Below are 14,256 nucleotides of genomic sequence, written 5' to 3'. Positions count from 1 at the left end.
ATTTCCTCGGTCTTCTGTGTTACACTGATCATACTGCAACCTTGTAACTTAGGCCTCTTTCACACAGTTGCACCTTTGCAGTGCTGTTCTTTGCAGTGCTGTTCTAGGCTGAAAGTGCATGAAAACTATTCCCCATTAAGCCTGTCAGTGCACTGTGCTGCAAAAAGTGCCGCATGCTGTATCTTTGGTGCAGTTTTTCAAAGGCACACCAAAAGTGCACCTTCAATTGTAAGTCAATGGGAAAGCATCAAAAGCACATCAGTGTGAAAGGGCGCTCGGTAGCATGTAACATGAGGGGAGGCTTCAGCAGGAGTCTTATCTGTGTTAAGTCAGCCATAGATGATTGCTTGATTCCCCCATCAACACAGCCAGTGTTGATACGGGAATCCCTCCCGCAGGGCTATTGTGTTCTCCCGGCTGGGGGGCAGGGGGGGGGGTCAGGGGACCTTCACTGCCAGGAGAACACTGGCAATAATTTCATCCTAAAAATCCGGCATGCTGGATTGATGGATTGACTTGGGTACAATCAGCCTGCCCACGCATGGTTTGAATCTTGGCCGGTACCTGCTTAACCAGCCGAGATCTAAACCATCTGTGACCAGCTTTGTGAACAACTATGAACTGTCTACAGACACCAAGGATTACATAAAAAGATGTCAACCACCCCAAATGTATAACTAGCCTTTGCATTAAAGTGCACATGGAAGGGCAATGTACATTGCAAACAGACAAAAAATTCCCAACACATTTACCAGCTAGTCTGCAAAAAAAAATAATGGAATTGCCCCCAAAATGACCCCATTTTGGAAAGCAAACACCCCAACCTATAATCTATGAGGCATAATGAGTCTTTTGAAAGGTTCATTTTTTTCCAGAAGTTTTTGGAAAATGTGGAAAAAAGATGAAAACGCATTTTTTTTTACACAAAGTTGTCCATTTATAGAATATTTCCAACACATAGCAAATACATAGCAAAAATGACACCCCAAAATACATTTTGCTACTCCTCCTGAGTATGGTGATACTACATGTGTGAGCCTTTTACACAGCCTGGCCACATACAGAAGCCCGACATCCAAGTAGCACCATCAGGCGTTCTAGCAGCATAAATGACATATATAATTTCCTGGCAACCTATCATTTTTGAAGGCCCTTCATATTTCTAACACATAGCATGTACATACCAAGAATTACAATCCAAAATAAATTCTATTTCGGAAAGGGTAAAAAAAAAAAAGCATTCCCTTTGCTTTTAGTAGTAGCCACAGAGGAGAGCACTGGTCCAGGCAGCAGGCAGGGATGTGCTTAGCAACAGCAATAGTAATTATCCAGGCAGCAGGCAGGAATATTGTCTATAGTCAGCACAAGGATATTGTCAGCACAGCACAATCCATAGAAATTGTCCAGACAGAGACAGCCAGCACACCCATAATATTAGTCCTGGTACACTGTTACCTGCAGACACTCATTATTGTACCCCACTCCAGCCCTTCATAAACATACTGCCTCTTGCTACAGCTAATTATTTGCATAGTCCAGGTAGCGGTGCGGTCCGTTCATGTGGCAGGCAGAGGCATGATGGCAGTAAGTCAGCAGCAGGCGGAGGGCCGCAATCTGGTAAGACCTGTGCACAAGGGTAGAGGCTTCAACCCACCCAAATCTCTATGAAGCCTCCGTACTCCAGACCACCCTAATCCGGAAATTCTGAAACCCGAAGAAAACAAAAAAAATTGTTTTCTCCATCCGGAAAAACAATTCTTGAGCCCCTCACATATGTGAGACCCCTGTGTACTACAGTAGCAGGGCAATTGATCAGTCCAAGCAGTAGGCAAAAGCATAGTCCATAAAACAGACCAGGGTCAGTTCACTGGAAGCAGTCCAAACGGTAGGCAGAGGCATAGTCAAAAAACAGGTCAGGCTCAGTTCACGTGGAAGGCAGTGGCATGGTTATTTGGGGAAGCATGGAAAATGGTCAGCACAGATGATGGAAATGGTTAAAAATATTGGCTAATTATTTAGGGATGTATGATAAAGTTGGAAGCATTCACCAATGCAAAGGCCAGTTTGGGAGGGACACTGAGGACAATGGTAGCTGGTATCTTTTCAAAATCCTCTTTTGCTGCACACGCAACATTTTTTTTGCCGTCTTCGTCCTGCTTCAGATGGTGGAATGTTGAAGGGGAAGTGGCGCTCATGAAGTCGGCTAACAGCATCAGAGCGAAGGTCTTGTGGGGGGGGGGGGGGGGTCTTTGTTGATAGATGAGAGACGTGACAACTTCTTCTATGAATTTTAGGAAGGGGGCGGGGCTTTCCGTGGATTTGGTGTAGACTACGTAGGAATTATAAATGACCAAATGGATGAGATAAATTGCTACCTTCTTATACCAGAATCGGGACCTCCTTATTGACAAATAGGGCTGAATCATTTGACCATTGAAATCCACCCCCCCATGTAGAGATTATAATCTTGGACACATGTTGGCTTTTCAATGGGACCTTGTCTTCTTTGAACCTCAATTGTAGTGTCGTCATGGATGGTGAACAACATGTGCATGTCCCTTTTATCCTTCCACCTCAAGGCCAGCTCTTCGTTGCATCTCAATGTTGCTATTTCCCCCCTTTTTGTTCGCTAGAGATTGTGGGAAGCCCTTCCTATTCTTTCTGGAGGTTCCGCAGGCCAGGGTTTTTGCGATGTATAAGTGTTTGAAAAGGGACAGGCTGGTGTAGAAGTTATCAAGATATATGTGATATCCTTTGTGCAGAAGTGAGTATGCCAGGTCCCATACAATCTTTCCAGTTGTGCCCATGTAGGCTGGGCACTCGGGGGGCTGGAGCTGGGAATCCCGTACAGATATCCCATGGCGCTCTCACAGAGCTTGTAAAATTTTACTTGATATCTGGCCCTTTTGCTAGGAATATATTGCTTTATTCCTTGCCGGCCTGAAAAGGGTACCAGGGACTCATCGACACATATATTCTGATCGGGGACATAGAGTTCTGCAAATTGCTGGGAAAAGAAATTTATCAGTGGGCGAATTTTATACAACTTGTTGTAATTTGGATGATTGCAGGGAGGGCACTGGGTATTATCACTAAAATGAAAAAAGCGCATTATCATCTCATATCGGGACCTGGACATTACAGCAGAATAAATGGGCATGTGGTGGATGGGGTTGGTGGACCAATAGGCATGTCCTTCATTTTTTTTTGTAAGCCCCATATTTATGATGAGGCCCATAAATAATTTGAACAACTTCAGATCTCTCCACTCAAACAGACGGGCATATGATGATTGGGGGTTGTTGGCAATATACTGCTGGGCATATAAATTTGTCTGGTCCACAATGAATTGCAGTAAAGTGTCAGGAAAAAAAACAGATTAAAAAGAATCAATCGCTGTAATATTTTGGGTGTTGGCCTGCACACCTGGCTGTGCTGTGAAAGGGGGAATAATTGGTGATCCTGAATCAGAAGGCAGCCATGTTGGGTTGGCAAGAACATCTGGCATATATGTAGAGGCCCTGGCTCTTGGGGGACGTGACACTCCAGTAGTTGGGGGATTTGAATTCTCTGTGCTGGTACTCAGACGTGATGTTGCAGCACTGGTACTGGGCCTGGGCATTTGTTCCTGGGGCCTATCGCCGGCGGCTTCGCTGGTACTGGGCCTGGGAATTTGTTCTTGGGGGCCTATTGCTGGCGGCAGCACTGGTACTGGACCTGAGAATATAATCCTGGTTTTCAGAGTGCCGTGCCCTTTTAGGAGGGACCCATTCTTCCTCCGAATCATTTGCCGATTCACTATTCTCAATCGGTTCAAATGCCGAATTTGATTCGGAATCAGAATTGGAATTGGATGAGAACTCCCTGCTGCTCTCATCAGTCATGGAGAGGATATGGAACGCCTCCTTACTAGAATGATATCTTTTGGACATGAAACTGATGGCTGTGTGACAGGTGGCAGGTGACGGTCACTGGGCTGTGCGATCGGTGGCACGTGACATTCACTGATAGGTGATGACGGTGTGACAGGCGATGGTCACTGATGGGTGATAGGTCATGGACAGTGACGGTCACTGATGGGTGATGGTCACAGAGGGTGACAGGCCACGGTCACTGATGGGTGATGGGTGGCAGGGCACGGTCACTGATAGGTGACGGGTGCACCACTGATGGTCAGTGATGGGTGACGGTCACTGATGGGTGACGGGTAATGGGTGACAGTTGACGGTCACTGATGGGTGACAGGTGATGGTCACTGATGGGTGACGGTCACTGACGGGTGACAGTGACAGTTGATGGTCACTGATGGGTGACGGTGACAGGTGACGGTCACTGATGGTTGACGGTGACAGGTGACGGTCACTGATGGGTGCACCACAGACGGTCACTGATTGCAGACTCTTATGTGACAGGTGCACTTTATGGGGTGACTGCTGGGTGACAAATGACAATGGGGGGCGATGGAACAAGTGTTGTGCTTGTGCAGTACAATACAGACACAGATCGGTGACTCACTGCTCCTGGCTCTTCTCTCCTCACACTGGAAACGGTGTGTGAGGAGAGAGGAGCTGGTAACAGCTAGTTACCACTCTGTGTTTACATTTAGTGATCAGCTGTGAAAGGATCACAGCCGATCACATGGTAAACAGCCGTGCCCAATGGCTGTTTACCAGCGTCGGTGACGAGCAGTGTCCCCGGGAACACACTGCCACTGACGTGCACGCACAGTGTGCTAGCGATCGCGCGCATGCGTCGTGCACAGTGGGGCGGAACCATCTGTGAGCGGCCGTGATGAAGTCATGTTGTAAACAGCCATGCCCAATGGCTGTTCACCCCTCTCGGTGGCGAGTGGTGTCTCCGTGACACGCCACCACGGAAGGTACAGGGATACGCACACATGATCGCGCGCATTCCCTGTTGAAATGGGCGGACATCATATGACGCCTGCCCAGAACGAGAGCTGCGCCGCCTGGCCATCATATGACAGCCGGCGGTCGGCAACCGGTTAAAGGCACAGGGACACACTGGACGCACAGCAAAAGCACAATGGCATCCAGTGTGTCTCCCACATTAAATCCAGCGAACAAGCTTTACATAGAGATGGCAACCACCCCAATTTATAACGAGCCTTTACAGTAAGGTGCAAAAAGAATGGCAATGCACAACACAAACAGAGAAACATTTCCCAACACACCTACCAGCTAGCCTGTAAAAAAAACCCTGTTATTGTTGGGGTCAATTTTTTTTTGTTTTTTTATTCAGTAGATGCCTGGACAAAGATGATTCTATACTTTCAGAAAGGACATGAAGGCATTGTTCAGGGGAGTACTGTGAAAACATAGAAAATATATTTGATGCTGGGAACACTTTAAGGCTTTATTATCTTACAATGGGAGTTTGAATCTTACAAGATAAACATTCACTGTCTGTACCACACCAGTATCCATAATAAGTAATATGACATAATGTACTTTTCCTTAAAGAAACTCAGTCACCAGGAGACACTTTTTTAATTTGAATGATTTTTTTTTAATACCAAAACAAAATTGTGCCCCCACTTTTTTTTTTTTAATCCTTGCTTTGAAAGCGTCAAATTTTATTATCTGCCGGCTTCCACCCCCTGCATGATGACAGGCCTTTCATCACAGCAAACTATCTGCAAGTAGATCCCACTGTGAGTCTCAATGCTTATCAGCAGGCAAACTGACATTGGGGAGAGAGGCAGCAGATAGTATGATCTGACACTCCCAAAAGAGTCAAATAAAAAAAAAAAAAAAAAAATGGAGTTGTAAGTATCTTTTTTTTTTTTTCACAAATGAAAATCTGAAAGGTTCACTTTATGAGTGTAAAAGGCTCCCTAACACCTTTGAAATGTTAGGCACCATTTGTGTGCTTAGTCACTGTGCCACAAGGCTTCTAAACATTACCCTGCCATCATCTGGTACAAAACTTGAAACCACCGCAACATACGTGGATAGTGGTCACTTCTCTTGCCAGTAGGGATGTGGCTGATCAGCTTTTCCTTTATGACCGCTGACAGATTACGTAAAAAACATTGATTACCTTGTTACAATGGCATCTGAAAGTCGGTGGGATAGATTAGGCAGCAAGTAAACATGTTGCCCCTAAAGTTGATGTGTTGAAAGCAGAAAAAATGGGCATCACAGTTTGTTGTGTATGGGGCCACGTAGTTGCATACCAGACAGGTTGCCCATGCTGACCCATGTCCATAGCAAAACGCACCTACAATGGAAACGTGAGCATGTGATTTGGACCACAGAGCAATGGAAGAAGGTGGTCTGCGCTGATGAATCACATTTTCTTTTACATCGTATGAGATGGCTAGGTGTGTTTGCGTCACTTACCTGGGGAAGAGATGGCAACAGGATGCAGTATGGAAAGAAGGCATGCTGGCGGAGGCAGTGTGATGCTTTGGGCAATGTTCTGTTGTGAAAACCTTGGGTCCTGCATTTCATGTGGATGTTACGTGACAGGTACCACCTACCTAAATAAACATTGTTGCTGACCAAGTATACCCTTTCATGGAAATGGTATTCCCTGATGGCAGTGGACACTTACAGCAGAATAATGAGCCCTGCTCAACAAAAATTGTTCAAGAAAATGGTTTGAGAAACTCAACAACTAGTTTGAGGTATGGACTTGGCTTTTCAAATTCTCCAGGTCTCAATCCAATCAAGCATCTGTGCGAAGTATTGATAAAAACAACATTCATCCATGAAGGTCCCACCTTGCAACCTACAGGACTTAAAGGACTTGCTACTGATGGCTTGGTGCCAGATACCACAGCGTACCTTCAGCCCTGACCCATTGATGCACGGTGTCCATCCGTGCATCAATGGGTCAGGGCTGTTTTGGCAGCAAAATTGGGACGTACTCAATATTTGGTGGGTGGTCATAAAGTTATGGTTGATCGGTGTATATTGTCTTGCTTAAAGCCACCACTCAGACAGTTGTAGATACGTTTTCATTTGTGTATGTAGCACAAGTAGGGGCACTCCAACTAGGGTATCAACTAACCTTCTGGATACTGACTTCTGCCTAAATGCAATATATATACAGCAGGCCTCTAAATTATTTCATCAAGTTTTAAATCACATCAGGGCCAGTGTACTGTTAACGAGTTGGGGTGTTTGTTCTGTTTAAGCAGTAATTATGAATGCACATATATTTTTGTCGAACATGTTCCTCTTGTGTTAATTTTTACCTCACATTTGATTTACCTTGCTTATAGCTTCATCTACCTTCCTTCTAGTCAGAATACAAAGAAATTGTTCCTTCATGAGACTTGTTTCTCTTGCTTATGAAGCTCCAAAATGACTTCAGTAAAGGTCTCAAATGGAATAATTTGCAACTTTGAGCTGCTATTAATGATTATTCATGTACATTTTGTTAGCTGATTAAAAAAAAAAACACAGCCTTTGTAGTGATTGTAGCTCATAGCGATATATTTCCGAGCAACAAAAGGATTAACAGTTGGTGTGACACTAGAGATTGTGGTATCCGTTTATTTCTTTGGGCTAATTTGGCTTCTTCAGAACATGAGATTGTTCTATAATCTCTGGCATCTACTCCCTTTATACCAATACCAAATGGAAATGAGCACATTGAGGTCTGTAAAGTTGTGCTGGTTCTCTTGAGTTACACAGTTGTCCTCATTATTCCTTCTGTTTTGCTTAGCACATTTCAAGCTTGCGTAGTGTGCTGCGATTCTGTGAGGTCTTTGGAAAAAACTGTTAATTGCTTTGTAGACGCATTTGTACCATCATATGGAAAAAAATATGAGAAAGTTTTGCAAATATTTTTTACTTCACTAATTCTTTAGTTTATATAGAAGGTATGTATACCTGTGTATCCTATTTTACAGTGAACCAGAATTTTCTTTATGTTTTTATTACAATGTTCATACAAAACTTGCTTTATGATTGTGATAAAATGTTTTGTTTTCGGGCTTTTACAAATGTAAAGATAAGCAATTCATTGTTTCTGTTTTAAATACATATGTTACTAATTCAACTCTAGACCTGGTTAGAGTAAGTAGGGCATGTAACCTCTATCAGGTCTTTCTTGTCATTGTTTCCTTGTCAGGGAGACTTATCGTTTCTTTCCTGATAATTAAATCAGAAGTGGTGAGATCTCCCCAACAGGAACATAGATATTCCTAAAATCCAGATTCTCACCCCTACACATTCAAATTGTTTAATTAACCTCTGTGCCTCTGTTGGAGAGATTTTGTTTACTTCCTGTCTTGATGAGAACACGAGACATAAGGAAAGATCTCACCAATGCTTACAGAAACAGCAATTAAACTTGACAGAAGTTCTAAGCTTTACGTAGTCCAAAAAAGGTTTTGGCTGTAGCTATGCTTTAAGGAATTGTCGAACTTCCAAACAGATATAGCCTCCTACCGTGCTCTTATCACAGGCCCTGCCACTTGCACTGTTTATATTCCGCTTGTTTGCCTCTGCACTGTTAGTGCAAAGAGTGGGAATGAGGAAGGCATCTGCAAATATGTTTGGTTGGAATTAATCTGTATATAGCCAGGTGATGTAAACTATGGCACTTTTTTATGGGACTTTATATTAACTTTACCTTGGTTATTTTTTTATATTTCACTTTAGGACATGGAATTTGAACTTGTAGAATGATTGCTTAGCTCCCAAGAAAATCTGCAATTACATGCTGGATTTTTTGGTGTAATTGATGATATTTATATTGCAATGCACTCAGGAGATACCAAATTGCTAGAGGCTAGCAGTGCCTGTGTACAGTTTTGTCCTGTCCATCCTCTTATTGCATTTGATTCAAGAAACACAGTATTGTAAGACAGAATACACATCAGCAGGCCCAACCATTAGACTTGTACTCTCTACACTGTAACTAAAATCATGCATTCTAGCAGTTTGTGTTCTTCAATGATCATATAAGTGCATTGCAGCACAGTATTAATCACTGAATGCTGCATTTAGACATACTAATGCTTACACTGCTGCACTTTTTGCCTTGTGATAAGAGTACTCAAAATACAAGGAAGAAAATACAGAAGTAAGAGCTTATGATTACAAATGTGCTCAGCACCCCTGTATATGCAACGTGGATATGGTGATAATCTGTATTTATAGTGTAGTACAGTTATACCTGGCACACACGAGATTATTGGACAAATGATTGTCCGTTTATTTTGCATGCTAGTCTCATATTGAAAAGGAAGAGGTTACTAAACTTACGAAAAGTCTCTACGACAATAAAAATTTGGTAGCTATGTATTGTATTGGATTTGTATTGTATTTTTGGACAACAGCTGTACTGAATAAATGAAAATTGTACGATCTGGTATAGTACATGAAATTTTTTGTGCATGTACCGTCAGATAATTTTGCATGAACTGTCGTGATCGGCTCTCGAAAGCTGTGTACTAACAATCATATTTTTGTACAATCGCTTTGAAAGTGGTATCTATTGTACAAATTTCTGATCGTGTGCACAGGCCTTTAGATATGAACATAGCAATTTTTTTTATTTTTTTTTAGAATTCCAAAAAAAAACAAATTTATTTTTCGGCTCTTACAGTGTTCAGCCTAAAACTAAAATCTCTAAATCTACTTGCATCCACAATCTTAAGCATCATACACACAATCGGACTTTGTACGAACTTTCCTGTGGGTTTTTGTACAAAGGGTGTTGGCTGTAAACTAATTACGCATACACGCGGCAGGACTTTTTCGGCAACAAACACGAAGGTTTCAATGTACTGACGACACTTCAAAAAGAGGACGTTCTATTCTCCGGCGCCACCCTTTGGCCAACTTCTGTATTGTCTGATCTTTTGCATTGGTTCTGAGCATGCGTGTCTCTGGTTTGTACAAAAGTCCGATGGTTTTGTGTACACACGATCAGACTTTGCTCTATCGGACTTTTGTTGCTGGAAAGTCTGTCAATTCGCTAACAAAAGTCTGATGAAAACCAAAAAAGTTTGTCCGATGGAGCGTACACACAGTCGGATGTTGCCTTAAAACAGCTAATATTGCATGTTTGTTGTCAAAAAGTCCGATCGTGTGTATGCTCTATAAGACTAACCTATCTAGTAAAGCAAAAATCACTATACATACCTTTTCTGAAGCCGATCCGGACAACAGCTGGGAAGTGACGTCACCCATAGACTTACTATGGGGCTTCTGTTGTCAGATGCCTCTTTTGCCCACGCCTAAACAGAGTAGCCGCTGCTGACAGCTCAGCGTGGGACCGGACCTGCTTCAAAAAAGGTATGTATAGCGATTTTTGCTTTACAGGGCTAGAGAGGTTAGTCTAAGATTGTGGCTGCAAGTAGATTTAGAGATTTTAGTTTTAGGCTGAACTTCTACTTTATTTAAGATGGAGCAAATGACAGCAGTAAATTCCAAAATAAAATGGTGCAGCAATAGTACATTAAATGTTGCTATAATAAAGGCCGCTGACAGCTCAGCATGGTACTGGACTGGAGTGGCTTCAGAAAAGGTATGTATAGTGATTTTTGCTTTACAGGGTCAGCTAGGTTAGTCTTAAAATGTGGCTTCAAGTAGATTTAGAGATTTTCGTTTTAGGCTGAACTTCTACTTTAAATAAGATGGAGCAAATGCCAGCAGTAAACTCCAAAATAAAATGGTGCAGCTAATAATAGTAAATGAAATGTTGCTATAATAAAGGCAACAGCCACTAATGAGGTAGCATAGGCAGCAATAAAATATATAGATACATTTTTCCCCCCTACATGCTCATTCACTGCATGTTTGGAAAGATATCTGTAAACTTATAGTCCAGTTTATCCATACTCAGTCTGAAGAAATGAAAGAGAAAGTGACAACATTTGCATGAACATTCAGACTGCGCTTGGCTAGTTTAAACTACGCTTTGGTTATTGTGTACCATTTAAAAAAAACAGTCCGTGTACTGTGATGATTTGTACATTTTTCTATCATCACAGTTTTCATAAATAAACTTTTTTGAAGCAGAGATTATTTCTCACAGTGTTTACTACCCGTGACATAATGTGTGAGAATGTAGATTCTAATATTTGGACATGCAAATCAGGCCCTTTATTACAGTGTTTGAGAACAAGTGTTCTAGAACATCTCAAAACAATGCATGCTTTTTTGACACGGACATTCATTGGAACTTATTAAATTCAGGCATAGTATATACTTATGTTGTCACAAGATGTAAGTGCCTCAGCATGATTGCCCAGATTATTTAATTGTCCTGCTGGTGAGGTCATGCTCTTTTGGCATTAACTTGATGCTTCTCATGTAGCATTAATGGATGCTCAGTCATTTAGTCAGGTAAAAACGTTAGACACAAATGTGGGGGGAGGGGATATTTTTGAACCGTTTTAAAGCACCTTATGCTTAAGAAATTTGTGGCATTTACAATGCATTGTAAGTTTACAGATATACTCTTAAAGAGGAACTAAACCCTCCCATTGTTTACAGCCAAGGAAGCTGCCATCTTATCTTGTTTGATCTGCAGTTGCCATGGTGCTGCACATGTGATCAGCTATGACACCAGACATTTGATGGCTTGGTAGTTCGGTTGAGAGCGAACAAGCACACTAGTATACCTTGAATGTAACTGTTTTATGAAATCGTTCAATTTGTATGTTTATTTCCGCTTTAATATGTACTCTTACAGTGAGTGAAGGTTATCACTGGAGTAATTGTCACCTTAGAAGCGGTTATGATCATTGCCTTGCTTTCACAGTGTCTTCAGGTAGTCCAGATAGTTTTTGTGTAGGCAGCGAGAGTCCACATACTGTAGCAGTTCAAGTTTACATTGGCTGCTTTGTTGTGATTTCAGCATTAAATTAACATATGTAGTATTTGCACCATCCAGAACAAAAAAAAAAATCTACCAATGAGTTGAACCTTATGTTTAACGCCACAAAACATGAGTGGTTTACTTACAAGGCTGTCTCCACACAGTTTCTCTCCTTACATACCCACATAGTCTGGTTACTCCAATGTTTTTAGAGACCCATGCAATTTTCTTTTTTTTTTTCGCTATAGATGCAATCCACGGCAGTAGCATAATTTAACCCGATTAATCCAGCTTCTCAGGAAATTCAGTAGTGTGAATAACACCTATTTTACAGCTGAAATAGCCTTCCATGTGCTTCTCTCATCAAGCCCACATGACTTCTCTAGGCCCCAAAATAACTGGGTGCTATGCAAGATGCCTTCATTGTACATTAGCATTGTGTTTAATACTTGAACACAACTGGATTGTACTCCCGATCCTCACCTGTGGATATTTTTGTTGTTGCATATACAGTATATGCTTAGCAAGTCTTCCATATGTACAAAGTAAATATAATCGGGACAGTCATCCTCACAAGACCTGATCTAATAAGGTATAAAATGTAGCATAAATATAATTATCAGTACATTAACCACTTGCCTACTGGGCACTTTTACCCCCTTCCTGCCCAGGCCAATTTTCAACTTTCAGCACTGTCATACTTTGAATCATAATTGCACGGTCATGCAATACTGTACCTGTATAAAATTTTTATCATTTTTTTTTCACACAAATAGAACTGTCTTTTGGTGGTACTTAATCACCACTGGGTTTTGTTTTGGGTTTTTTTTGCTAAACAAACGAAAAAAGGCCAAAAATTTTGAAAAACAAAACATTTTTCATAGTTTGTCATAAAGTTAGTAATAAAGTAATTTTTCTCCTTCACTAATGTGGGCTGATGAGGCTGCACTGATAAGCTGTACTGATCTGCACTGATAGGTGGCACTGATGAGGCAGCGCTGGTGGGCCCTGATAGGTGGCACTGATGGGCACTGATTGGCGGCACTGATTGGCAACACTGTTGGGACTGCACTGATTATCAGGACTGTGATAATCAGTGCACATGTCCCTAACACAAGCCAGGTGTGGGTTTTCTTCTTCTCTTCTCACACTGTCAGCGTGAGGAAAGAAAAGCCGATAACTGGCTTGTGTTTACGTCCTGTCATTGGCTGACAGCTGATCACATGGTAAAGGGGCACTGTGATTAGCCCTTTACCCCAAACGCTACCCGGTGCAATCATGGGAGGACGTCCATGTACGCCCTCCCGGCATTGGAAACCTGCGCTGTAGCCGTCTTTCAGCTACAGCGTGGGCGGCAAATGGTTAAATGTCATCTGCACAGCCAAGACTAAACTTGCCCACCTCATCCCTGAAACCACCCTATCTTAGCACTAGGTTACTTTCATACTGCTCCACACATGTTTTTGCCACATTTTTACCATGTTTTTGCTGCGTTTCCAGTGCGTTTTGCACTTGTGGTTATCACTTCTCTGCCTTTTGGCTAAGATCAGGTGTAAGATCTGTTCTTATCCGTTTCCAGAGGAGGCGCTGTGCAACTCCCGAGTGTGAGGAGGGCACATGCAAATCCAATGGTGACCTGGAAGGGCGGTTCGGCAGTGCCGGTGTCTGGACGCCCATCGAGACGTCACCTGGCCTAGATTGGGGTAGCTCTAGTTTCGGTCAGTTTTTCGGGAGAGAACACTGGCTCCTCTTTAGCTAGAGGGGGAGGAGCAATTAGTATTCCCTGAATGTAATTAGATAGTAGTGATAGGATCAACGGTGGTGCCTGATGGCAAAGGGCTCTCACCAAGCTTCCAGAACTTCAGGCCTTCCTGGCTGGAGTGGGGGCTGCTGTGGTCTGGGTTGTTGGTCAGGGTTGGTACCGAAAGCCTATGGTGTATGTGCCCCTGGAGTGGCAGTCCAGGGGTGCCATAAAATCACTGAGTGAGGCTCACTTTGATTTGTGGCACCACGGTCACTGCTCCATTACACTTTTTTTAGCACCTGCCTCCTGGGCTGGGCCTTTTGGCTGGGACCGGAGGAATTCTTTATTCCTGGCCGGAGGCCCTGGCCATTGCACAATGGCCACTTTTTCACTCTCCTCTACTTCTTTCTCCCCCACTTTCTTTTTATGCGTTTCCTTTGTGTGTCACGTTTTTGTATTTTTGTGTTTGTATATGGTTTTGCACTGTGTGACTGGTAGGGTTGCAGGTCCTCGGGCCTGCCCTGAAAGTCTTGGGAGGGGGTGGACATGGCCTTTTGGCTTAGTTTGCCCTCTCTCACCCCACCGAGTACTTGGGTGGGTCTGTGTCGGCAGATCCTCCAGAGAAAGGGGTCCGTCTGGTTTTGGCGAGACGGACCAAGTGTAAGTACACTCTTTGTGTGTGCACATTTTTTTGGCACCGGGTG

General features: G+C 42.8%; 1 protein-coding gene and 1 pseudogene across 1 annotated transcript in view; both read left to right on the top strand.

The window, feature by feature from the left end:
* ARB2A (ARB2 cotranscriptional regulator A) overlaps positions 1-14,256 on the top strand; it is a 908,279-nt gene that overhangs the window by 844,837 nt on the left and 49,186 nt on the right. The window lies entirely within an intron of this gene.
* On the top strand, positions 13,329-13,408 carry LOC141124457 (U2 spliceosomal RNA; annotated as a pseudogene).

The sequence above is a fragment of the Aquarana catesbeiana genome, linkage group LG01 (assembly GCF_042186555.1).
Source record: "Aquarana catesbeiana isolate 2022-GZ linkage group LG01, ASM4218655v1, whole genome shotgun sequence".
In the NCBI taxonomy this organism is placed as follows: Eukaryota; Metazoa; Chordata; class Amphibia; order Anura; family Ranidae; genus Aquarana; species Aquarana catesbeiana.
Note: the sequence above shows the minus strand (reverse complement) of the source record. Positions and strands in the feature narration are given on the sequence as shown.